General features: G+C 39.5%; 1 protein-coding gene and 1 long non-coding RNA gene across 2 annotated transcripts in view; both read right to left on the bottom strand.

The window, feature by feature from the left end:
• TFDP2 (transcription factor Dp-2 (E2F dimerization partner 2)) overlaps positions 1–26309 on the bottom strand; it is a 220455-nt gene that overhangs the window by 124223 nt on the left and 69923 nt on the right. The gene's annotated exons all lie outside the window — the stretch shown is intronic.
• On the bottom strand, positions 5061–5888 carry LOC105523303. The gene is made up of 2 exons (XR_001003580.1): positions 5530–5888; positions 5061–5246 (listed from the first exon to the last, which is right to left on the bottom strand). It is a non-coding gene; the product is annotated as an uncharacterized LOC105523303 (long non-coding RNA).

Raw genomic sequence — 26309 nt, 5'->3', positions numbered from 1 at the left:
TGTGTTTGAGACAGAGTCTTACTCTGTCACCTAGGATGGAGTAGAGTGGCACAATTTTGGCTCACTGCAACCTCTGCCTCCCAGGTTCAAGCGATGCTCCCACCTCAGCCTCCTGAGTAGCTGGGACTATAGGTGCACACCTCCATACCTGGCTAATTTTTGTATTTTTTAGTAAAGATGGGGTTTCGTCACGATGGCCAGGCTGGTCTTGAACTTCTGACCTCAGTGATCTGCCTGTCTCAGCCTCCCAAAGCGCTGGGATTCAGACACCTGCCAAAGAATTTTTATTGAAATAGCAACCAAATGTTGCTTATACCTATTACTCAAAGTAATACAAAATAAAACAGAGGTTTACTAGATAATTTGGGGCTTAAATTTGTGAAGTAAAATCCAAAAAAGTAATGTGGGTAAAAGTTAGCAGCTTAAGTAAACATGAAACTCTTAAAACATAGAAGCTACTGAATTTTTAAGGATTTGAACACTGAAGTAATTTCTAATACCAATTCTCTACTCTTTTACCTTTCCAACTCCCTTTTAACTTTATCTTACTCTCATCAAGAAAAGCACAGTTCTCACATTTGCATCTCAGCAGAAATGCATTATTATGATCCCTACAGAGAGCCATTCCAGCAACTCTTTCAGTAGAACTCTGAATTCCTTCTGCTACCTAATGATTTCCCCACAATATGCTTCTTTTATTCCTGTTCCCAGGTTGTGAAGATCTGTTCAAAAATGTTATAAAACCTGAAACAATTGGTGGTGCCACTATAAATGTATGTATAGATGCTATGAAGGTATGTATGATGCGGTTACATCCTGATAAACCCACTGTAAGATTAAAATATTGTAAGTTGAAAATTCATTTAACACACCTAACCTATCAAACATTATAGCTCAGCTCAGCCTACCTTAAGGTGCTCAGAATACTTACATTAGCCTACAATTAGGCAAAGTCATCTACCACAAAGCCTATTTTATAATAAAGTGTTGAATAGCTCATGTAATGTATTGAATACTGAATTGAAAGTGAAAAACAGAATAGTGGTATGGGTACTTGAAAGTATGGTTTCTACTGAATGTGTATTAACTTTTGCACCATCATAAAGTCAAAAAATTTTGTCAAATCATCGTTAAGTTGGGGATCATCTATCTGCTGGGATCATCTTCAGCTGGTTCCTTACTGTGACCCAGGGATCCCCAGAATCATCTCTAAGATTATAAAGGATTAAAAATAATACAAAACAGGATCTAATCACCAATACTCTCCAAATGGAGAATTTGTGTACTTCTCTCATAACTGAGGTTTATCCAGGAAACCCAAGGCTCATTTGACATATAAAAATCAATCAATGTAATAATATATCATATTAACAAGCTAAAAATACTCCACTGTGTAATCATTGCAACAGGGGCAAAAAAAGCATTTAACAAGATCCAAAAACCACTCATGTATAAAACTCCCAGAAAACCAAGAACAGAAGGAAAACTTACTCAACCTGATAAAGGGTAGCTATAAAAAAATCTACAGCTAAAATAATACCTAAAAATAAAAGACTTAACACTTTCCTCCTAATACGGGGAACAAGGCAAGGATTTCTGCTGCCACCATTTCTATCAAACCTTATGCTGAAAGTCCTAATCAGTGAAATTAGAAAGCAATTATATCTCTACATGTTAGCAAAGAAGAACTGGAAATTGAAAATTAAAATACCACTTATAATCAAAAACTCTCCTGCAACTGATAAGCAATTATAGCAAGGTTACAGAATATAAAGTTTAACATACAATTAATTGCCTTCCTATACACCAGCAATGAACAAATAATATTTGAAATTACAATATTTGAAAAAACAAGACCATTTACATTAGCACCAAAAATGAAATACTTAGGTATAAATCCAATAAATATATATACACAAATATATATACACATACGTATATATATATATACACATATATATGCATATATACACACACACATACACACACACATATATATACACACACACACACACATATATATACATATATATACACATAAATATAAGATCTCTGGGGGAAAACTATAAAACTGATAAAAGAAATCAAAGAAGATCTAATTAATGTAGAGCTATCCCATGCTCATGAGTAGGAAGAATCAATATTATCAAGATTTCAGTTATTCTCAACTTGATATACAGATTCATTGCAATCTCAATAAAAATCCTGCAAGTTACTTTGTAGTTATCAAAAAACTGACTCTAAAATTTAAATGACAAGGTAAAAGACTCAGAACAGTCAACACAATAGTGAAGAAAAGCTGGAAGACTAACATTATCCAACTTTAAGACTGACTATAGGTCGGGCATGGTGGCTCATGCCTGTAATCTCAGCACTTTGGGAGACCGAGGCAGGAAGACAGCTTGAGCCTAGAAGTTCAAGACCAGCCTAGGCAATGTGAGACCCTGTCTCTATCAAAAAATTAAAAAATTAACTGGGCATGGTGGCACATGCCTGTAGTCCCAGGTACTTGGGAAGCTGAGGTGGGGAGATTACCTGAGCCCAGGAGGTTAAGGCAGCAGCAAGCTGTAATTGTGCCACTGCACTCCATCTTGAGAGACAGAGTAAGACTCTAGCTCAAAAAAAAAAAAAAAAAAAAAAAAAGGAAAAGAAAAGGAAAAAGAAGACTATAACTATAAAGCCACAGTAATCAAGACAGTGTGGCACTGGCAAAAGAACAGCAAAATAGATAACAGAACACGATAAATAGCCCTGAAACAGAACCATAAAAATATGGTCAACTAATCTCTGACAAAATGGGCAAAGGCAATTTAATGGAGAAAAGAGAGTCTTTTCAATAAATGAGGCCGAATGAACTGGTATCTACATGTAAAGAAATGAATCTAGACACAGATTCTTCATACCTGTCATAAAAATCCAAAATGGAACATAAAATACAAAATTATAAAACTCCTAGAAGACAATAAAAAAGAAAATCTTTATGAGCTTGGTTTTGGCAATTACATTTTAGATACAATAGCAAAAGCATGATCCATGAAAGAAAAATTCATGTTGGACTTCATTAAAATTAAAAATTTCTCCTCTGTGAAAGGCACTGTTTCTCCACTATCAGATAACCAATGTCAACAGTTTCTGTGTATTACAAGAGACATTATATGTTTTCAAGTTTGTATGTTGTGTCATTATTTCTCTCTTTTTTTTTTTTATAGAAAGGGTCTCACTCTGTTACCCAGGCTGGCTGGAGTGCAGTGGCACAACCTCAGCTCATTGCAACCCCTACCTCCTGGGCTCAAGCAATCCTCCCACCTCAGCCTCCTGAGTAGCTGGGACTACAGGTACACACTACCACCCCCAGCTAATTTTTCATAGAGACATGGTTTCACCATGTTGCCCAGGCTGGTCTCAAATTCCTGGACTCAAGGGATCTGCCCACCCCAGCCTACCAAAGCGCTAGGATAATCGGTGTGAGCCACCACGCCAGGCCTGTTCCTCACTTCTTTAAACAAATAGTTATATACCCAGATCACTGTTTTGACTTTTCTTTTCTTTTTCTTTTTTTGTTTGAGATAGAGTCTTGCTCTGTCGCCCAGGCTAAAGTGCAGTGGCACAATGTTGGCTCACTGCAACCTCCGCCTCCTGGGTTCAAGCGATTCTCCTACCTCAGTCTCCTGACTAGCTGGGATTACAGGCGCACACCACCATGCCCTGCTAACTTTTGTATTTTTAGTAGAGACGAGGTTTCACCGTGTTGGCCGGGCTGGTCTCAAACTCCTGATGTTGTGATCCACCCGCCTTGGCCTCCGAAAGTGCTGGGATTACAGGCATGAGCCACCGCGCCCGGCTTCTTTTGTTAATTCAATGTGTCTTCTAGATCATTCTATATTTGTATGTAGGCTTTCTCATTCCCAATTTTACATCTGCATAGCATCCCATTATATGTACTGAACACAATTTATTTAACTAGCTCCTACTGATGGATTTACATTGTTTCCAATACTTTTACTATTACATATTATACTGTAAAGATTAACTTTTATTTCCTAAATTTGTGAGCCTAGCAATAAAATAAATTCCTAGAATTGAGACTACTAAAATCATAAGATATGTTAATGTTAAATTAATAAATATTGTAAATTCCCTCTCATAAAGGTTGTACTAATTTATGTTCCCACCAGTAGTATAGGAAAGCATGTTACCTTACGCCCTTGACGAAAATGTTTTTGTTAAACATTTTTTCCTTTTTTTTTTTTTTAAATGGAGTTTCACTCGTTACCCATGCTGGAAGTGCAATGGTGCTATCTCAACTCACTGCAACCTCTGCCTCCTGGGTTCAAGCGATTCTCCTGCCTCAGCTGGGACTACAGGCATGTGCCACCACGCCCAGCTAGTTTTTTGTATTTTTAGTAGAGATGGGGTTTCGCCATGTTGGTCAGGCTGGTCTCAAACTCCTGGCCTCAAGTAATCTGCCCACCTCGGCCTCCCAAAGTGCTGGGATTATAGGCGTGAGCCACCGCACCTGGCCCAAACTTCTTTTTTTCAATCTTGCACAAACTGCTTAATACTCACCAATCTTATAGTGTGAAATACATCAATGTTTTTATTTATTTTTTTGAGACAGGGTCACCCAGGCTGGAGTATAAGTACAATGGCACGAACACAGCTAGCTCACTGTAGCCTGCCTACACCTCCCAGCCTCAAGCAATCCTCCTGCCTCAGCCTCCCAAACAGCTGGGACTACAGGTGCATGCCACCAAGCCTGGCTAATTTAATTTCTATTTTTTGTAGAGGCAATGCCTCCCTATGCTGCCCAGGCTGGTCTTGAACTTTGGGCTCAAGTAGTTCTCCGGACTTGGCCTCATTAAGTGCTAGGACTACAGGCATGAGCCACTGTGCCCAGCCCTCAGTGTAATTTTAAATTACATATGCCTTATGAATGAGGTTGAGTACCTTTATATATGTCTAAGAACTGTTAATATTTTCATTTCTGTGAACCTTCTGTTCACAAGTTTTGTCCATTTTTTGAAAATCAGACTGTTGTTTTGATTATTTCTTTTTTTCCCCACATTTAATAAGATTCTTCCATTTTAATGCACAAAACCCTTTGAAATCAGTGTCAACCAGGAAAATTCATGTTAGAAAAAATTGGAATGAGAGTTAATATTCTATATTCAGAACATCTGAGAAAGCATTTTTGACTATTACAAAAGTTTATTTAACAAAAACTCTAATATGAAAATGTATATGACCTATTTTTTTTTTTTTTTTTTTTGAGACAGTCTCGCTCTGTCGCCCAGGCTGGAGTGCAGTGGCCGGATCTCAGCTCACTGCAAGCTCCGCCTCCTCAGCCTCCCGAGTAGCTGGGACTACAGGCGCCCGCCACCTCGCCTGGCTAGTTTTTTGTATTTTTTAGTAGAGATGGGGTTTCACCAGGTTAGCCAGGATGGTCTCAATCTCCTGACCTCGTGATCCGCCCGTCTCGGCCTCCCAAACTGCTGGGATTACAGGCTTGAGCCACCGCGCCCGGCCGACCTAATTTTTACATCACAGTAAAACAGGCCCTATGGAGAGAGGACATGGGTTTCTCTGCTGAACAGCCATTATTTATACTCGTTTCAAGGCTTCTAACATGATGATATTATTTCCTCATATTACCACCATTCCAATATTGTTCTGTTGCCCACTAGTCGCCATCTCCACACATTCATCTATCACAAGGTTCATAAAGGGATCAAATCCCCGCAATATTCTTTGGACATGTCTGCCACCATTTAATTTCAATGATAACTTCTTGTCCATAAATGTTTTCAACTAGGGAGGGTGAGCTTTGCTCATGGCGTATAGTCTGCAGGCTCACAGATGCCTTGGAACGGAATGCATGGCTTCCCTCAGGCTCCCGCGATAGGCCCAGCGTCTTGCGTTTGGTGTCATTGACCTAGTTAGCCCTTGATTATTTCTTTCATCATTATATAATATTCCTCTTTATTCCTTTAATGCCTTGAGGTTTGAAGTATTTTTTTAATTTAATTTAATATCAATATTATGTTCTTGCTCCTGATACATCACTGGCCATTTCCATTATTTTTAATCTTCTTTCCATTTAGGAGTTTTAAATATTTTTATTTGAGAGGCTTATGGGCCAGTGGAAATAAGACCTAAGCTTAGATGTAAGGGACAAACAGGAATTAGCTAGGTGATATGTATAAACATAGCAGGAGTGGCATGAAAGATGGTGTCAAGGAAGCATAAAATTCCAGGCCCAGAGAGGAGCATATAGAAAGGCTAAATGGGACAGAGAAGACAGAACAGGGAACTAATAGCAGTTCAATGTGGCAGAAGGATAGGTGGTTGGGATACGAGTAAAAATGAAAACAAGAACCATTATCTTAAAGTAATTTTTTCTTTTTTGGGGGGGGTCGATGGAGTATTGCTCTGTCACCCAGGCTGGAGTGCAGTGGCTGGATCTTGGTTTACTGCAAGCTCTGCCTCCTGGGTTCAAGCAATTCTCCTGCCTCAGCCCCCCTAGTACCTGGGATTACAGGCGCAAACCACCACGCCCAGCTAATTATTTATATATTTAGTAGAGATGGGGTTTCACCATGATGGCCAGGCTGGTCTCGAACTCCTGACCTCAACTGAGCCACCTGCACTGGTCTCCCAAAGTGCAGAGAATACAGGCGTGAGCCACTGCACCCGGCCATAAAGGATCATTTAAATTGGAGTTTGGACTTTATCTTGAGGGCAATAATGAACTATTAAAATGTTTTATAACATGAAAAGATGTGTTTGAGAAAAAGTATGCAGCTACATTACAGAGAATGAAACAGAAAATCAGCTGCAGTAATCCAGGAAATGGTTTATACTAGGTCTGACCTACTACAGCAGCAGAGAAAGCAGAGAAAATGGGTGAGGAAGGCTGAGAGAGTTAGGTGAAATCAACAAGCCTTGTAAGGGATTTGACCACGAGTAGAGAGAAAGAGAAAGGAATTAAAGATGATACCTCTGTTTCTGGCTGGGATAAAGGGCGGGTGGTACTATCAATCAATCAGATCAGGAAAAGGGGGATAGCAGATTTTGGGAGGGTAAAAAAATTACTTTAATTCTGGACAGATTGAGTCTGAGGTGCATTAAAGTTATTCAAATGAAAGTGTCCAACAGGCTGTCAGATATACAAAATCTTAAGACAAATATTTGGGCCACAGGTATAGGGAATCATACATATACAAAACAGATGACAACTAAAGCTATAAGAATAGGTGAAATCGCCTGGGGAGAATACACAAGGTGAGAAGAAAACCTAAGACCATGGAATACTAAGCATTTAGAAGACAAAGGAAATCTAATAGAGTAGACTGTCAGGGAACAGCCAAGAAGGAAGGTGAAAATATTATAAACAGGAGAAAAAGAAGTAAGCACAGAATGAATGCTTACTATGTGCTAGGCACTGAACTAAGAACTTTATGTGCAGTTGCTCATTGAATCCTTACACATTCTATGAGCAACCTACTATTATAATATGTATCATTACAGATGTGGACATTGTAGTTTAGAAAGATCACCTTGTTCAAGATCACACATTTGGTTGGGTGTAAGAAATGGAATCAAGATTACATTTTAGTCCTCTAGTGCTCTTGTTCTTAACTACTACACTGTGCCACCTTCTATGAAAGACTAAAAAAAGTAGTATCACAGACAAAAAGGATAAAACAGTGATTCAAAAAGAAAGGCACCACTCCAGTAGCAATGAGCTCATTTAGCACTGAGATACTGGTTTCTAATAACATTCTCCAGGACAAGGAATCCATACTCTGGAAAAATGACTGATCTGAGGACTGGGCAGGAAATACACAAGATGAGTCTAGGGCATCTTGCAGTGCCAACAAATAAGGAAGTATCAAAAACAAACACAATGCATCAAAACAAACACAATGATTAGGACATGTCCAAGGGACACAGAAACCAACAGAAAGAGCTACCAACGGCCATATCTGGAAATGTGAGCAAGAAAATAAAAGCAATATTGGATTATAACCCACAGTATAAACTAAATATCCATGAGTCCATACTAATCTAAATAAATAATTGAATAAATAGAGGAGAAGGGACAAATCTAGAGCACCAAAGAGTCCTAATTGGTGTAAATGCTAATTTAACTTATGTAGAAACTCCCCTCAAGGAGAGAGAGCGTAACTCCCTGCTCCTCAAGTGTGTGCTCCACACAATGACTTCCTTCCAAAGCCTATGATGCAGAAAAGGAGAGGGGTAAAGACTAACTTTACTGTGGAGAAACCTGACAAAAGCGACATCAGTCAGCTGATCAAGGTTCACATCAACAGTGATAAGTCATGTTGACAGTATGTGCCTTAATATGCTGTGATGAAAATGTCACCCAGGCTGGAGTGCAGTGGCAAAATCATAGCTCCTGTAGCCTCAAACTCCTGGGCTCAAGTGAGCCTCCTGCCTCAGCCTCCTGAGTAGCCTAGGAGTACAGGTATGTGCCACCACGCCCAGTTAATTTTTAAAAATGTTTTTGTAGAGGCAGGGTCTCACCATATTGCCCAGTCTGAGTTTTGTACGCTACCGATAGTAGGGGAAACTGAGTGAAGGGTATAAAGTAACTCTGTACTTTCTTTGAAATTATTCTGTAAGCCTATAGCTGTTCTAAAATGAAAAGGTTATTAAGAAAAACGAAAGAAAGACATCAACTGTGTTAAATGCTTAAAAATAAACAAACAACCCCCCCCCCCCCAAAAAAAAACCACAAAGACTAAGGGCAGTTTCATAGAATGAATGGAAACAAAATCCAGATTATATTGAACAGGAGTGAATGAGAGGTAACAATGGCACTGAAAGCGTATGCCTTCTTCCAAAAAGTCTGATTATAAGAGGGAGAACAAATCACAGCTGGAAGTAGACATCAACTTGAAGAAAGTGTTTTTGCTTTTGCCTTGTTAAATCAAGGTATAATTCACTTTCAAACAATTCACCTTTGAAAGTAGGTTTTAGTATATTTACAAAATCATAAAACCATCACCTCTATTTAATTCCAGAACATTATCATCACCACAAATGAAATGGTGAATTAAAGACTAGATAAATGTTCCATTTGAATGTGAATAGGAAAACAACATTAAGATCAATAAAACCAAAGCAATCTAGAGATTCAATGCAATCTCCATTAAAATGCTGTGTCTTTTTTCAGAGAAATAGAAAAGCTGATCCTCAAACTCATATGGAATTGCCAGGAGCCCTAAATAGCAAAACAATCCTGAAAAAGAATAAAGTTGGAAAACTCACACTTCCCAATTTTGAAACTTACCAAAACTACAGTAATAAAAACATTATGGTACAGACATATGGCCAGACATAGGCTGATGGAATAAAATCAAGAAATCAGAAATAGGCCAGGTGCAGTGGTTCACACCTGTAATCCCAGCACTTTGGGAGGTGGATCAGCTGAGGTCAGGAGTTCGAGGTGAGCCTGCCCAACATGGTGAAACCCCATCTCTCCTAAAAATATAAAAAGTAGCCAAGCATGGTGGCACATGCCTGTAATCCCATCTACTCAGGAGGCTGAGGCAGGAGAATCACTTGAACCTAGGAGGTGGAGGGTGAAGTGAGTTGAGATTACACCACTGCACTCCAGCCTGGGCAACAGAGTGAGATTCTATCTCACAAAAAAAAAGGACTCAGAAATATGCTGGGTGCAGTGGCTCACACCTGCAATCCCAACACTTTGGGAGATCAAGGCGGGAGGATTGCTTGAAGCTGGAAGTGCGATACCAACCTGGGCATCAGAGCAGGACCCCATCTCTAAACACATAAATTAAAAAAATAGGCCAGGTACGGTGGCTCACGCCTGTAATCCCAGCACTTTGGGAGGCCGAGGCAGGTGGATCACCTGAGGCCAGAAGTTTGAGACCAGCCTGAGCAACATGGTGAAACCCAGACTCTATTAAAAATACAAAAATTAGCCAGGCATGGTAGCGGGTGCCTGTAATCCCCGCTACTCGGGAGGCTGAGGCATGAGAATTGCTTGAACCTGGGAGGCTGAGGTTGCAGAGAGCCGAGATCGCGCTACTGCATTCCAGCGTGGGTCTCAAAAAAATAAAATAAAATAACAATGAATGAATTAATGAAGTTAAAAAGTCAAAAATAAACCATCACAAATACAATCCACTGATTTTCAACAAGGGTGCCAAGACCGTTTAATAAGGAAAGGACGGTCTTTTCAACTAACACTACTGGAAAAACTAGATATATACATGCAAAATAATGTTGGACTCTCACGTTACACCATTAAAAAAATCAACTCATAATGGACCAAAGACCTAAACTGAAGAGCTAAAACTATAAAACTCTTAGAAGGATCTTCATGACATCAGATTTGGCAATGATTTTATGAATACGACAGATACCAAAAGCACAGGCAACAAAAGAAAAAATGAATTAATTGTAATTCATCAAACTTAAGGACTTTTGTGCATCAAAGGATACTATAAAGAAATGATAATACAACCTACTGAATAGAAGAAAATATTTGCAAATGATATATCTGAAAAGAGGTTAATATCCAGAATATATAAAGAATTCCTCCAACTCAACAACAAAAAAACAAAACAACCTAATTTCTCCCCCCTTTTTTGAGCAATCACGTTTACCTCTATCTCTGCCATCAAATTCTTCCAGCCAACAAGATTTTGTTTCTTCTGCGAAAGTTTAGTATCCTGCATACACTAGTGCCTGTCCTCTGACTAAAACCCATAAAACATGGTAAACTCACCTGGCTAAACAAGTACAACTCCGTTACTCCCTCTCTACTGCTTTGAGATAGTTTTAAAAAATATATTGTATCCAGGCCAGGCATGGTGTCTCATGACTGTAATCCCAAAACTTTGGGATGCCAAGGCAGGAGGATCTCTTGAGCTCAGGAGTTTGAGACAAGCCTGGGCAATGTGGCAAAACCCTGTCTCTACAAAAAAAAAAAAAAAAAAAAATTAGCCGATGTGGTGGTGCATATCTGTAGTCTGTAGTCCCAGCTACTCAGGAGGCTGAAATGAAAGGATTGCTTGAGCTCAGGAGGTCAAAGTTGCAGTGAGACGTGATCATGTCACTGCACTCCAGCCTGGGCAACAGAGCCAGAACCTGCCTCCAAAAAAAAAAAAGAAAAAGAAAAAAGGTTTATCTAGGCGTGGTGGTTCACGCCTGTAATCCCAGCATTTCGGGAGGCCAAGGTGGGCGGATCACCTGAGGTCAGGAGTTTGAGACCAGCCTGGTCAACATGGTGAAACACTGTCTCTGCTAAAAATACAAAAATTAGTTGGGCATGGTGGTGCATACCTGTAATCCCAGCTACCCAGGAGGCTGAGGCAGGAGAATCACTTGAACCCAGGAGACAGAAGTTGCAGTGAGCTGAGATCATGCCACTGTACTCCATCCTGGGCAACAGAGTAAGACTCTGTCTCAAAATAAATAAATAAATACATAAATAAATAAATAAATAAAGTTTTATCTAGAATTTCTAGTTGTTATCTGCAATAGGTTTGGTCCAATAAAAGCTAAATACCCATACCAGAAGCAGAACCAGAAAGTAATTCAGAAAGATATTTGCTGTGGTACCATTTATCAGAAATAAGATGGAGACAATCTAAGTGTCTGACAGTGGGGGAATGGATATGTAAATTGTAATATATTCACTTAATGGAATAGCATATGACTATTAAAATATTTTGATACAGCTATAAATAAAATGGAAGAAATGTTTCAAGTTTAAGGCAAGATGAAAAAAATGAAACAGAAATAATGTGATAGTGGTTTCAATCTTGAATCTTAGATTTATTGCAAAGGATCTTGCCTATATACATAGATGAGGTTGTGACTAGTAAAACACAAATTCATTTTGAAGTGTTAATGAAGTAATATTAGCTTAACAATATGTTCCTCAATCAACATTCTAAGATTATGACTTAACAAGTAGTTCTGTGTGCAGTTTTTTCAGTTGTCACAAAATGTTTCTCAAACTTGAAAATATTAGCTAGGGAATGGAGCAAGATGGCCAAATAGAAGCCTCTACCCATGGTCCCTCCATGTACAGGAACATCAAATTTAACAACTATCTACACAAAAAAGCACCTTCGTAAGAACCAAACATAGGGAGCGATCATAATACCTGGTTTTAACTTCATATTGCTGAAAGAGGCACCAAAGAGGGTGGGAAAGAGAGTCTTGAACGACCAACTCCACCCCTCCCCTATTCCCTGGCAGCAGCCATATGGCAAAAAGACAGAATCTATGCCCCTGGGCGAGGGAGAGCTCAGTGACTGTGGGACCCTGCATTGGAACTCAGTGCTGTTAACACTGGGCAGAACTCAGCTGATAGCCACAGAGGAAACATATAGAATAGCTTTAGACAGAAGGAATCGTCCATCCCAGTAGTCAGAATTTGAGTTCTGGCAAGCTTTGCCACCACAGGCAGAGCTCTGGGGTCCTAAACAAACGTAAAAGGCAGTCTAGGCCAAAAGGACTGCAACTCCTCAGCAAGTCCTAGTGCCGTGCTGGGCTCAGAGTCAGTGGACATCGGGGGCACACAACCTAATGAGACATCAACAGGGGTGGCTAAGGGAGTGCTTGCGCCACCCCTATCCCAACATCAGGCTGCACAGTTCCAACCTCCAAAGACACTGCTTCCTTCTGCTTGAGGAGCAAAGAAGGAAGAGTAAAGAGGACTTTGAATTGCAATTAGGATACCAGCTCAGCCACAGTAGAATAGGGCACCTGGCAGAATCATGAGCCCATTCTAAGCCCTAGCTCCCAGAAGACACTTCTAGACACACCATGGGCCAGAAGGGAACCTACTGCCTTGAAGGGAAGAACCCATTCCTGGCAGGATTCATAACCTGCTGACAGAAGAGCTCTTGGGCCCTGAATAATCAGTAGTAGTAGCCAGGCAGTATACTTCATGGGCCTTGGGTGAGACTCTGAGACATGCTGGCTTCACGTATGACTCAGAACACTCCAAGCTGGGTCATATGAGACACTCTTACAGTTTGAGAAAAGCAGAGGGAGAAACAAAGGGGACTTCATCTAACAGCTTAGGTACCAGCTAAGCCACCAGCTGAGGTAGAGCACCAAGTGGGTTCTTAGGGTCCCTGATCCCAAGCCTGGGCTCTGCAACAGCATTTCTGGACCTGCTCTGGCTGAGAGAGGGTGAGTCCCAGGCCTGGCAGCATTCACCACAAGCTGGTTGAAGAGCCCTTGGGCCTTAAGTAAACCCTGGCAGTAGCCTCTCAGTACTTTCCATGGACCTGTGGTGGTGGCCAGGGGAAAGACTCCTCTGCCTGTGGAAAGGGGAGAGAAGAGTGGGAAGGACTTCGTCTTGTGGTCTGGGTGCCAGCTCAGCCATAGCAGAATAGAGATCCAGGTAGATTTCTAAGGTTTCCGACTCTGGGCCCTGCCTCCCAGATGGCATCTCTCAACCCGCATGGGGCCCAGGAGAACTCGTTGCCCTGAAGGGAAGAACACAAACCTAGCTGGCTTCATCACCTGCTGATTGTAGAGCCCCAGGGCCTTGAGCAAGACCCAGTATTGTGCTGGCTTCAGGTCTGAACCAGTGCAGTCCCAGTGGTGGTGGCCACAGGGATACTTATATAACCCCTCCCCTACCTGCAGGCAGCTCAGCACAGACACAGACACTCTGTTTGGGAAAAAGTAAGGAAAGATAATCAGTTTCTGCCTGGCAAACCAGAAAATTCTCCTAGTTCTTATCCAAGACTACAAAGATGGCACCTCTACAAGTCTGTAAGAATCACAGCATTACTGGGTTTAAGGTACCCCCTAATGCAGATACAGCTGCTATGACTAAAAACTTGAATCACAACACCCAAGTCCCTTAGAATACCTAGAAAGCCTTCCCAAGAAGCACAGGTACAAACAAGCCCAGACACCAAAGACTACAATAAATATATAACTCGTCAATGTTCATACATCGATGAACATCCACAAGCATCAAGACCATCCAGGAAAACAAGACCTCAACAAATGAACTAAGTAAGACAACAGTAACCAATCCCAGAAGAAAGAGGTATGTGACCTTTCAGACAGAGAATTCAAAATTGCTGTTTTGAGGCAACTCAAAGCAATTCAAGATAACACAGAGAAGGAATTAAGAATTCTATCAGATAAATTTAACAAAGAGATTGAAATAACTAAAAAGAATCAAACAAAAATTCTAGAGTTGAAAAATGCTACTGACATACTGAAAAATGCATGAGACTTCTAATGGCAGAATTGATCAAGCAGAAGAAAGAATCAGTGAGCTTGAAGACAGGCTATTTGAAAATACACAGTCCCAGCCTGGCCAACATGGTGAAGCCCTGTCTCTACTAAAAATACAAAAATTAGCTGGGCATGGTGGTGGGCACCTGTAATCCTAGCTACTCAGGAGGCTGAGGCAGGATAATGGCTTGAATCCGGGAGGCAGAGGTTTCAGTGAGCCGAGATTGCTTCACTGCACTCCAGCCTATGTGACAGGGCGAGACTCCATCTCAAAAACAAAAAACATACAATCAGAGGAGACAAAAGAAAAAAGAATAAAAACGTATGAAGCACACCTACAAGATCTAGAAAATAGCCTCCAAAAAAGCAAATCTAAAAGTTACTGGCCTTAATAACTTAAGGTGAGGCAGAGAAACAGATAGAGTGAAAAGTTTATTCAAAGAGATAATATCAGCAAAATTCCCAAACCTAGAGAGAGATATTAACATTCAAGTACAAGAAGGTTACAGAACACCAAGCTGACTTAACCCAAAGACTACCTCAAGGCATTTAATAAAATGCCTGAAAGTCAAAGATAAAGAAAGAATCCTAAAAGCCCCAGAGAAAAGAAACAAATAACATACAATGGAGCTCCAAAGCACCTGGCAGCAGACTTTTCAGTGGAAACTTTACAGTCCAGGGAGAGAGTGGGTGATATATATAAAGTGCTGAAGGAAAAAACCTTTTGCCCCAGAATAGTATATTGAGCAAAAATATCCTTCACACGTGAAGGAGAAATAAAAACTTTCCCAGACAACAAAAAGGGAAGAGATTTCATCAACACCAGACATGTTCTACAAGAAATTCTAAAGAAAGTTCTTCAATCTAAAATAAAAGGATGTTAATGAACCATAAGAAATCATCTGAAGGTACAAAACTCATTTATTTATTTTTTTTTTTGAGATGGAGTCTTGCTCTCTCACCCAGGCTGGAGTGCAGTGGCATGATCTCAGCTCATTGCAACCTCCATCTCCCAGGTTCAAGTGATTCTCATGCCTCAACCTCCCAAGTAGCTGGGATTACAGATGCACACCACCATGCCTGGCTAATTCTTATATTTTTAGTAGAGATGGGGTTTCACCATGTTGGCCAGGCTGGTCTCGAACTCCTGACCTCAAGTGATCTGCCCGTCTCAGCCTCCCAAAGTGCTGGGATCACAGGCATGAGCCACCACACCCGGCCAGTTGTCATCTGTTTAAAAAATAATGGGTTATATTATTTGCAAGCCTCACAGTAACCTCAAACAACATACAATGGATACACAAAATATAAAAAGCAAGAAATTAAATCATACCACCAAAGAAAAATCACCTTAACTAAAAGGAAGGAAGGAAGGAAGGAAGGGAGGGAGGGAGGGAACATCACAAAACAACCAGAATACAACAAAATGGCGGGGTAAGCCCATACTTATCAACAATAACATTGAATGAAAATGGACTAAACTCTCCAATCAAAAGACACAGAGTGGCTGAATGGATAAAAAACAAGATCCAACAACTTGTTGCATACAAGAAACACAATAAAGACACACGCAGATATATAAAGAGATGGAAAAAGATATTCCATGACAATGGAAGCCAAAAAAAGAGCAGATGTAGCTGTATTTGTATCAGATAAAACAGATTTCAAGACAAAAACTATAAAGAAACAAATAAAGTCATTACATAATGATAAAGGGGTCAATTCAGCAAGAGGATATAACAATTGTAAACATATATGCACCAACACTGGAGCACCCAGATATATAAAGCAAATATTAGTGCTAAACAGACAAACCCCCAATATAATAATAGCTGGAGACTTCAACACCCCACTTTCAGCAATGAACAGATCTTCCAAACAGAAAATCCACAAGGAAACACTACACTTAATTTTCGCTATAGACCAGTTGGACCTAATAAGATATTTACAAAACATTTCATCCAATGGCTGTACAATACACATTCTTTTCTTCAGCACATGGATCATTCTCAAGAGTAAACCATGTTAGGTAACAAAACAAGTCTTAAAACATTCAAAAAATTTGAAATATTATGAAACATCTTCTCTGACCACAATGGAATAAAACTAGACATCAATAACAAGAGGAATTCTAGAAACTGTACAAAGATATGGAAACTGAACAATATGCTACCAATTGACCAGAGGGTCAAAAAAGAAATTAGAAAGAAATGTAGAATTTACTTGAAACAAATGATAAAAGAAACATAACCCACCAAAACCTATGGGATATAGTGAAAGCAGCACTAAGAGGGAAGTCTGTGGTATAAGTGCTTACATCAAAAGAGTGAAAAAACTTCAAATAGATAACCTAATGCTGCATCTTAAAGAGCTAAAAAAGCAAGAGCAAATCAAACCTAAAATTTGTAGAAGAAAAGAAAGAATAAGAATCAGAGCAGAAATACACCAAATTGAAACACAGGAAACAATGCAAAAGATCAGTGAAACAAAAAGTTGGTTTTCTGAAAGATAATATTGACAAACCTTTAGTCAGACTACGAAAAAGGAGAGAAGACCCAAATAAATAAAATTGGAGATGAAAAAGGAGACATTAAAACTTATACCACAGACATTCATTAGTGGCTACTAGGAGCAACATGGCTATGATATGCCAATAAATTGGAAAATCTAGAAGAAATGGATAAACTCCCAGACACATACAACCTACCAACACTGAACCATAAAGTAATCCAAAACCTGAACAGACCAATAACAAGTAACAAGATTGAAGCAGTAATAAAAAGGCTTTCAGTAAAGAAAAGCCCAGCACCTGATAGCTTCACTGCTAAATCTTACCAAATATTTAAAGAAGAACTGATATCAATCTTACTCAAACTATTCCAAAAAATACAGCAGGGGTCCCAAACCCCTGGGCCACAGACTGGTACTGGTCCATGGCCTGTTAGAAATCAGGCTGCACCACGGGAGGTGAGTGGCAGGCAAGTGAAAGAAGCTTCATTTGTATTTACAGCTGCTCCCCATAGCTTGCATTACCATCTGGCCTCCATCTCTGTCAGATTCGCCGCAACATTAGAGTCTCACAGGAGTGCAAACCCTGTTGTGAACTGTGCATGTGAGGGATCCCGGTTGTTTGCTCCTTGTGAGAGTCTAATGCCTGATGATCTGTCACTGACCACAAGATGGGACTAATTGCAGGAAAACAAGCTCAGGGCTCCCACTGATTCTACATTATGGTGAGCTGTATAATTATTTCATTATATATCACAATGTAATAATATTAAAAATAAGGTGCACAACAAATGTAATACACTTGAATCATTCTGAAACCATACCACCCTCCACCGCAGTTCATGGAAAAACTGTATTCCATAAAACCAGTCCCTGGGGCCAAAAAGGTTGGGGACCACTGAAATAGAGGAAAGAGGAATACTTCCAAATTCATTCTACAAGGCTTGTAAATCACCCAGATACCAAAACCAGACAAAGAAACATCAAAAAAAAGAAAACTACAGGCAAATATCCCTGACATACACTGATGCAAAAATCCTCAACAAAATACTACCAAACCATATTCAACAACACATTAAAAAGATCATTGATCATGACCAAGTGGGATGTATCCCAGAGATGCAAGATGGCTGACTGAATGCAAATCAATCAATGTAATATATCATATCAATGAAATGAAGGACAAAAACAATATAATCATTTCAACTGATGCTGAAAAAGCACTTGATAAAATTCAACATCCCTTCATGATACAATCCCTCAAAAAACTGGGTACAGAAGGAACATACCTGAACATAACAAAAGGCATACATGACAGACCCACAGCTAGTAAAATACAGGATAGGGAAAAACTGAAAGCCTTTCCTATAATATATGGAACACAACAAGGAAGCCTACTTTCAACACTGTTATTCAATATAGTACTGTAAGTTCTAGATATGCATTCAGACAAGACATAAAAATAAAGGGCCATTCAAATTGGAAAGGAAGAAGTCAAATTATCTCTGTTTGCAGATAATATATTATATTTGGAAAAATCTAGACTCCACCAAAAAACTATTAGAACTGCTAAGCAAATTCAGTAAAGTTGCAGGACACAAATCAACATACAAAAATCAGTAGCTTTCTATATGGCACAGTAATTTAAAGTAATCCCATTTATAGTAGCTACAAATAAAATTAAATACCTAGGAATCAGTCCAAGAAATGAAAGATCTCTACAATAAAAACTATAAAATACTGATGAAAGAAATCAAAGAGGACACAAAAAATGGAAAGATACTCCATATTCATGGATTAGAAGAATCAACATTGTTAAAATGTCCACAGTACCCAAGACAATCTATAGATTCAATGCAATCCTATCAAAATACCAATGACATTCTTCACAGAAATAGAAAAAACAATCCTAAAATTTATATAGAGCCACAACAGACCCAGAATAGCCAAAGGTATCCTGGGCAAAATGAACAAAACTGTAGGAATTACATTACCTGACTTCAAATTACACTACAGAGCTATAGTAAACAAAATGGCATGGTACTGGCAAAAAAACAGACACATAGGCCAATGGAATAGAGAACCTAGAAACAAATCCATACACCTAGAGTGAACTCATTTTCCACAAAGGTGCCAACAACATACATTGGAGAACAGACAGTTTCTTCAATAAACAGTGCTGGGAAAACTGGATATTCGTATGCAAAAGAATGAAACTAGACCTCTATCTCTCACCACATACAAAAATCAAATCAAAGTGGATTAAATATTTAAATCTAAGACCTCAATCTACGAAACTACTACAAGAAAACCTTGGGGAAAATCTCCAGGGCATTGGTCTGTGCAAGAATTTCTTGAGCAGGACCCCACAAGCACAGGCAACCAAAGCAAAAATACCAAGTAAAAAGTTCCTGCACAGCAAAGGAAACAATCAACAAAGTGAGAGACAACCCACAGAATGGGAGAAAACATCTGCAAACTATCTATCTGACAAGAGTTTTATAACCAGAATATAAAAGAGTTAACAATTCAATTTAAAAAATGGGCAAAAGATCTGAATAGACATTTCTCAAAAAAAGACATATAAATGGCAAACAGACATACAAAAAGTGCTCAAAATCACTGATTATCAGAGAAATGCAAATTAAAACTACAATGAGATATCATCTCACCCCAGCTAAAATGGCTTTTAAACAAGAGACAGGGAATAACAAATGTTGGTGAGGATGTGGAGAGAAGGGAACCCTTATATGCTGTTGGTGGGAATATAAGTTAGTACACCATGGAGAACAGTTTGGGAGTTCCTCAAAAAACTAAAAATTGAACTACCACATGATCCAGCAATCCCACTGCTAGGTATATACCAAAAAGAAATGAAATTAGTATATTGAAGAGACATCTGTATTTCCATGTTTGTTGCAGAACTATTCACAACGGCCAAAATTTAGACACAACCTAAGTGTCCACCAACAGACAAATAGATAAAGAAAATGTGGTACATGTAAACAATGGAGTACTATTCGGCCATTAAAAAAAAAGAGATCCTGTCATTCACAACATGGAAGGAACTGGAGGTCATTACATTAAGTGAAATAAGCGAGGCATGGAAAGATAAACTTCATATGTTCTTACTTATTTGTGGGTGCTAAAAACTAAAACAATTGAACATGTGGAGACAGAAAATAAACTATGGTTATCGGAGGCTGGAAAATGTGGTGTGGCAGGGGGAGTGAGGGTGATTAATGAGTACAAAAAAAAAAAGAATAAATAATATTTGATATTTGGTTTTTTTTTTTCTTTTTGAGACAGAGTCTCGCTCTGTCACCCAGGCCGGAGTACAGTGGTGTGATCTCAACTCAATGCAACCTCTACCTCTCAGGTTCAAGCAAGTCTCCCACCTCAGCCTCCCAAGTAGCTGGGATTACACGCATGTGCCACCACACCCGGCTAATTTTTATATTTTTAGCAGAGACAGGGTTTCACCATGTTGGCCAGGCTGGTCTCAGACTCCTGACCTCAAGTGATCCGCCTGCCTCCCAAAGTGTTGGGATGACAGGCATATGCTATTGCACCCAGCTGGTCAATAATTTAATTACACATTTATAAATAACTAAAAGAGTATAACTGGATTGTTTGTAACCACAAAGGACAAATGCTTGAGGGGATGGATACTCCATTTACCATGATGTGATTATTACACGTTTGATAAAGTATGGCTATATCAAAATAACTCAAGTACTCCATAAATATATATGTATACACATCTGTTATGTATCCACAAAAAATTTAACAAATTTTTAATCAAAACTTTAAAATATTAGAAATAAATATGAATATAACCTTACTTTTAAGCTGCACATACAAATAATAAAATATATTGTTTTAGTCTTGCATGTTTGAACTAGATTTTGTATTTTTCTCATTTTTCTTTGTATTTTTTAATGAGCATTTATTACTCTTTTATTAAGGAGGAAAAGTAACGAAAATTTCCCCTGCCAACTGTATATCTGAGGGCAAGGACAGGGGAAGTTGGAAACAGTTAAATCTTAAAAAAGAGCTCTTCAGGGTATGTGCATATAACAACGCCTCTTGTCCTACTTCCCATTAGAAGTATTGCTAATAACCTCAGGGAGCTCCAGGTCCTCCACCCACATTAGCCTCATTTTGTCTAACTGATATATTGGATTCTATGTAAGATTTTACTTGGGAAAAGGGTTCTGCTGGTAAAACAGAGAAAGGATGGGAAATCTCTACCCATTATCTACTCAGTCAATCGAACTGTGATCCCAGCAATCTACCTTGATTAGTACCCTGCCTCTGACTGAGATGACCAAACCTCAGTCACCAAATCTACTTTTAAAATATTATTCATGCTTATCATTTCTTTCCCTTCTCTTCTGCCACTATCTTCCACCCTAGTTCTTTTTCACCTGGATTTGGTGGTAACTTTTGAGAACTTACTGCCTCTCTCTCTTCAGGATCACCTCCACTTCTAGTTTTGTCTACATTCTGCTTCTAGGGTTCTCTTTCTGACGGTATCACTTTATTAAAGACGGGGAAAAAACCAAAGTGGTTTTCCAACTCTTGTACACCATTTAACACAAAACACTTTGCCTCTGGTCACCAAAATGTGTGGGATTTCTCCCTACTAGCAAGAAATAAATTCTGACACTACCAGGAGATTGCATCAGATCCCACTGGTTAAGGGCTCAGGGCCATAATATTGTCCCCCACTTCACATACCAGTTGCAAGCACCAGGTTGTAACCTCTGCTTCTGACCCACCAGCTATAAATTGGGGTTCCCCCAACTTCCTTCTCAGGTTCGATTAATTTGCTAGAGTGGCTCACAGAACTCTAGCAAAAAGGAAACACTTTACTTATGTTTATCAGTTAATTTTTAAAGGATATAACAAAGGACATAGATGAACAAGATGAACAGCCAGATGAAGAAATACATAGGGCAAGGTGTGGAAGGGCTCCAAGCTCAGAAGCTTGTGTCCCCAGAGTTGGGTTGTGCCACCCTACTGACACATGGGTGTCTGCACCAACCTGGAAACTCTCCAAACCTTACAGTTCAGGGATTTTTTTATGGAGACTTCATCGCAGAGGTAAGATTAATTATTAACTCAATTTTCAGCCCCTCTCCTATCTCCAATGAATAGGGGGTAGAGCTGAAAGCTTCAAGCTTAAAATCATGGCTTTATCTTTCTGGTGACTAACCCCCATCTAGGAACCTGCCAAGGGTCACCTCATTTGTACAAAAGTCACTCCTAATTACCCAGGAAATCCTGAGGGATTTAGGAGCTCTGTATCAGATGCTCCTATCACTCAGGAAATTACAAAGGTCTTAGGAGTTCTGTGTCAGGAACTGGGGTCAAAGACCAGATATTACAACAAAAGATTCTCCTAGTACTCCTATCTACAAGGGTATTAGGAACTCTGTCTCAGGAATCAGGGCAGTGATCAAATGATACGACAAATGATTCTCTTAGCACCCCTATCATTCAGGAAATTACAAGGGTTTTAAGAGTTCTGTGCCAGAGAGTGGGGGCAGAGCCTAATATATGTAGTCATGTGTCAACTGGCAATGGGGATAAGTTCTGAGAAATGCTTTGTTAGGTGATTTCACTGTTGTACAAAAATCATGGAGTATACTTACACAAACCTAAATGTGTAGCATGCTACTGTACTGAATACTGTAGGCAACTGTAACACATGGTAAGTATCTGTGTACCTAAACATAGCTAAACATAGAAAATGTACAGTAAAAACACACTACTATCTTATGGGACCACCACTGGATAGCCATCCATTATTGACGGAAACATCATTATGCAGCACATGACTGCATTTCTTATTATTTCACATACTTTTTTTTTTTTTTTTTTGAGACAGGGCCTCACTCTGTCACCTAGGCCGGAGTTCAGTGGCACGATCTCAATTCACTGAAACCTCCACCTTCCAGGGTCAAGTGATCCTCCTGCCTCAGCCTCCAGAGAAGCTGGGACTACAGGTACACGCCACCACACCAGCTAATTTTTTTGTAATTTTTGTAAAGGTGGGATTTTGCCGTGTTGCCCAGGCTGGTCTTGAACTGCTGAGCTTAAGCAATCCACCCACCTTGGCCTCCCAAAGTGTCGGGATTATAGGCATGAGCCACAGCACCCAGCCTATTTCGCATACTTCTTTACTGATTTATTAAGTCGCAGTCTAATTAGCATTACAGATCATGAGTAATAACTTTATTATCTAGGTCTCTACTGTGTAGTTACCTCCTCTGCTACATTGTTACTTCCTCAGTGCATTCTTCTCTGACCCACCCCATCTAAAGCTGAATCTCCTTGCTATTTTATCCTCAGTCCTATACCCTGATATATAGATTTTTTTTACATAACCAGTCTTTTATGTGTATATGTTTGTAATCTATCTTCCTCATCAGAATGTAAGCTCCATGAGGGAAGGGACTTTGTTCTATTCCTTGTTTATTCTTAGCACCCAGAAAAATGCCTGGCGCATAGTAAGTAAGTACTATTCAATAAATATTTGCTGAATCAATGAAAGAACGTGGCCTCCCTCTCAGGTCTCATTTCTTGCCACCTCACATCTACAGTGTTTTCCCTTCTGTAGTACTGGCTGGATATATCCCAACCCTGGAGCAGTCCAGCTATGTTTCTGTTTCTTCTTTTTTCTGTTTTCTGAGACAGAGTTTCACTCTATCCCCCAGGCTGGAGTGCAGTGGCGTGATCTTGACTCACTGCAACCTCCACCTCCTGGGTTCAGGCGATTCTTGTGTCTCTGCCACCTGAGTAGCTGCAATTACAGGCGTGCGCCACCACACCTGTCTAATTTCTGTATTTTTAGTAGAGACAGGGTTTCACCATGTTGGCTAGGCTGGGGGCTCAAACTCCTGGGCTCAAGAGATCCGCACGTCTTGGCTTCCCAAAGTGCTGGAATTATAGGTATGAGCCACAGCACCAGGTCTTTCTTTTTTCTTTTTTTTTTTTTTTTGAGACAGAGTCATGCTCTGTCACCCAGGCTGGAACACAGTTGTGCAATCATAGCTCACTACAGCCTCAAATTCCTGGACTCAGGAAATCCTTCCACCTTAGCTTCCCAGGGTGCTGGGATCACAGGCAAGAGCTACTGTGCCCAGACCAGCTATCTCTCTTATTAATGCTGCTGGACAAAAGTAGTCAACTTCCTGGATTTAATATCTTTTTTTTTTCCACGGAGTCTTGCTCTGTCACCCAGGCTGGAGTGCAATGACACAATCTTGGCTCACTGCAACCTCTGCCTCCCCGGTTCAAGCGATTCTCCTGCCTCAGCCTCCCAAGCAGCTGGGATTACAGGTGCTCGCCACCATGCCTGGCAAATTTTTGTATTTTTTAGTAGAGACAGAGTTTCACCATGTTGGTCAGGCTGGTCTCAAACTCCTGACCTCAGGTGATCCACCCCCCTAAGCCTCCCAAAATGCTGGGATTACAGGCTTGAGTCACTGCGCCCAGTGGGATTTAAGATCTTTAACCTCAACTGAGTTCAGTGCTGCTCTAACATTCTACAATTTCTTTGTCAATGCTCTTGCATTTGTGCTTTTGCCCCCTCTCCTCAGTAGAAAAATAAAAACCTACTCAGGAGGCTGAGGCAGGAGAATGGCGTGATCCCGGGAGGCGGAGCTTGCAGTGAGCCGAGATCGCGCCACTGCACTCCAGCCAGGGGAACAGAGCAAGACTCTGTCTCAATAAATAAATAAATAAATAAATAAATAAATAAAAACCATAAAGAACCCAATGAAAATTCTAGAACTGAAAAATGCAATGTCTGAAAAAGAAAATCATTGGCTAGGATTAATAGAATAGTGATAACCAAAGAAAAAATAAGCTAACTTGATAGATTAATGAAAATTGTCATAAGTGAAGAACACAGAGGAAAAATGGCAGGAAAAAAAAAAATGAACCTAACTTCAGGATCTAACTTCAGGATGTTGCAGGTAAGGCATCTGGGATTTTATTTTAATTGAAATAAGAAGTTGTCTAAAAGGGTTTAATTAGGCAGGGGAGTGGCCCAGTAACTGCACTTCTGAGTACTTACCTTAATAAATAAAAAGAAACAAAAATTTAGCTGATTAAAGATTCATTATGATGTCCAACATCATAGGTTTATATCATATGTAGAAATATGTATGCATCATGTTTAACCAACAAAAAAGACAAATATCCAACAATAAGGAAACAAACAAATGCTTAATAAATCATTACTCATAAGCACACTGAAACAGTATGAAGCTCTAAGAAAGGTATTTATAAATGTCAAAACATGGAAAGTGTTTTTAAGATTCAGTCAAAAAAGGAAAATAAACTACTATAATATATACCAGTTTTATAACTTTAAAACCTAATTATAGAAATAATTATGAAAAATTACAAAAAAGAAAAGGTTGTATTAGAAAGGCAGGATTTTTTTTCTATTTTTCAAAAGTTTATATAACACCATTGCTACATCACCATTTCAATTAAGAAGAATACTTTTCTACATCTCACTTCCAATACAACTCTCATCTTGGGCCTGTAATAAATATTAACTGAATTTTACCAATTAAAAAATATTTAAAAGAAATCTCTTCCAAATCTTGTTGGTTCACTTAATGTGAAGTTCTTTCTGCTGTTACTAGCTAACAGCTCAAAGAAGAGCAACAGTTTTCTTTTAAAACATATAATTATTTCAGCCAGGTGCAGTGACACATGCCTGTAGTCTCAGCTACTCCAGAGGCTTGAACTCCAGGAGTTCAAGATCACCCTGGGCATAGCAAAACCCTGTTTCAAAAACAAACACACGCATGTAGCTATTTCAAAACTTGACCTCTGTAGTCCACTCTTAAATGATTCTCTGTCTTCCCCTCCATTTGTTCTATAAAGTTAAACAAACTGAGAAGGTTTTACTCTGTAATTAAACTTTACTGGTATTAACATCTGTCCAGGACTAACATTTATAACTAGTACTTATCCTTCACATGCCTATTCTACCATCAAAGACAGCCTTTCTCACCTAAACTCCCATTCTGTTTCTTTGTCTTCTGTCTTTTGAAAGCATTTTTCTTTCTTTCTTTTTTTTTTTTTTTTTGAGACGGACTCTCGTTCTGTCGCTCAGGCTGGAGGGCAATGGCGTGATCTCAGCTCACTGCAGCCTCCGCCTCCCAGGTTCAAGTGATTCTCTTGCCTCAGCCTCCCCAGTAGCTGGGATTACAGGCGTCTGCCACCACACCCGGCTAATATTTGTACTTGTAGTAGAGATGGGGTTTCACCATGTTGCTCAGGCTGGTCTCAAACTCCTTACCTCAGGTGATCCGCCCACCTTGGCCTCCCAAAGTGCTGGGATTACAGGTGTGAGCCAGCATGCCCAGCCGAAAGCATTTTTCTATGTCACTTTTCCCCTTTATGACTTGCTATCCTCTCTTTTATTTTCAAGGTTGCTGCATCATTCCATTATCCTCATTATCGCAGTACTCAATATCATAGTCTTCCATGTCTACCAA

Source organism: Colobus angolensis, unplaced genomic scaffold (genome assembly GCF_000951035.1).
Source record: "Colobus angolensis palliatus isolate OR3802 unplaced genomic scaffold, Cang.pa_1.0 Scaffold46, whole genome shotgun sequence".
NCBI classification, from domain to species: domain Eukaryota; kingdom Metazoa; phylum Chordata; class Mammalia; order Primates; family Cercopithecidae; genus Colobus; species Colobus angolensis.
This window is presented reverse-complemented; position numbering and strand designations above follow the sequence as displayed.